This window comes from Gossypium arboreum, chromosome 1 (assembly GCF_025698485.1).
Source record: "Gossypium arboreum isolate Shixiya-1 chromosome 1, ASM2569848v2, whole genome shotgun sequence".
Lineage (NCBI taxonomy): Eukaryota > Viridiplantae > Streptophyta > Magnoliopsida > Malvales > Malvaceae > Gossypium > Gossypium arboreum.
In genome coordinates, this window is record NC_069070.1 from 98,779,075 (window position 1) to 98,780,789 (window position 1,715).

A 1,715-nucleotide genomic window follows, 5' to 3' on the forward strand; every position below is an offset into this window, starting at 1 on the left:
ATAGGATACAAATGTCATGACATTAGGGTTACTGAGACTATGTGTAAGACCATATCTGGGGTATGACGTTAGTATGAGACTTCGTGTAAGACCACATCTAGGATATGACATCAGTATGAGACTTCGTGTAAGACCATATCTGGGATATGGCATTGATATGAGATGTCGTGTAAGACCCTTGCTGGGCTATTGGCATCGATACGAGATCCCATGTAAGACCATATCTGGGATATGGCATTAGTATGATATCGTGTGTACGGGACTCCCAAGTATCCTTTAGTATTCCAAGTGGTTCAACAGGTAATTTAACGAGTATGTCAAAGATGAATTGTGTGTAAATCCAATTCGAGATGATTCAGGTACATACGTAAAACTCATACGTAATGAGCTCGATATGTGATGAAATCTCAGTAAGGTTATTATTGAGTAAGTTATGATTGTGAGATCTTAATAATACTTATGCCAATTATCATTATGGTAATTGTATCTTAAATGTGTGTTTATGATGGCTATTATTTGCATGGGATCGGAGAGTGTCTGAGATCCACTCACACTATCAATTGATTATTTTGGGTACAAATGAATTTGACATTTTGAGTTATGGCATGTATAGGAACTTGGTTATTTTGTTATGTGTCATAATTGAATTGGCCTAATGTGTTGGCCTGTATTGGTTGATAATTCATTTTGTAAATAGCCATTTGGAATTGGCTATTATTGGTTTAAGTATATATGCATATGATGATGTTTTCATGGATGTGGAAATTTGCATGATTTAAGTTGATAAGGAAGTGATGTTCGTATGTGGTAAATAGTAGCATGTGAATGATGTGTGGATGTTTTAATTGTGGTTGAATTGGTTGAATGTAATTGCTTGGATTGGTGTTATGTTTTGTTGTGTAGGTGTATGCATAAAAGGGTGACAAGATGGCTTGGCAAATAGCCTTATTTTTGTCCACACGGGTAGACACTGTGTCTAGGCCGTGTATGACACATGGCTTACCCGATGGGCGTGTGTTTCGGCCGTGTGTTCCCTGCACCTTAATTGTTGCAAAACAAAATGCTCAGAATTGAGCACACGAGCAGAGACATGGGCGTGTGTCTCAACCGTATGGATGATACGGCCTCAGGCACTAGCGTGTGGCCTGGGCGTGTGAAGTCTGCACCTATTTTATGAAAAATCATAAATTTTAAATCGACCACACAGCTTAGCACATGAGCATGTGACTTGGCCGTGTGACTTCAATTTGTTTTTGGGTGACAAACAGAGAGTTATACAGGTTAGGGATAAGGGCGTGCGTGACCACACGGGTGTGTCCCAAGCCACACGGGCGTGTGACTCTTAAAAACATGAAAAATTTTCTAAGTGTTGTGAAATTTTCTAAAAGTTCTCGATTTAGTCCCAAATCGCTCCCAATGTATGTTTTGGGTCTCGTAGGTTCGTTTTAGGGACGTTATAAATGTTTGTGAAAATTTTTAAATTTGGATGGAAATTTACATCTCATTTTTGTGTGATTGCTTGCGTATAAGTCCGGTAATGCCTCGTACCCTGTTTTGACGTCGAGTACGGGTAAGGGGTGTTACAGCTTTCCAACTAGCAAGACTGCTAAGTTACGAATCGAGGTTACTACCTTCCAACAAGTGGATGACGAGTCCTTGTATAAGGCGTGGGAGAGATTCAAAGAATTACTACGAAAATAACCTCATAATGGAAT

General features: G+C 39.3%; 1 non-coding gene across 1 annotated transcript; it reads right to left on the reverse strand.

The window, feature by feature from the left end:
• Window positions 1-1,609: 1,609 nt before the first annotated feature.
• On the reverse strand, window positions 1,610-1,715 carry LOC128281617 (small nucleolar RNA R71). The gene has a single exon (XR_008271867.1). It is a non-coding gene; the product is annotated as a small nucleolar RNA R71 (small nucleolar RNA).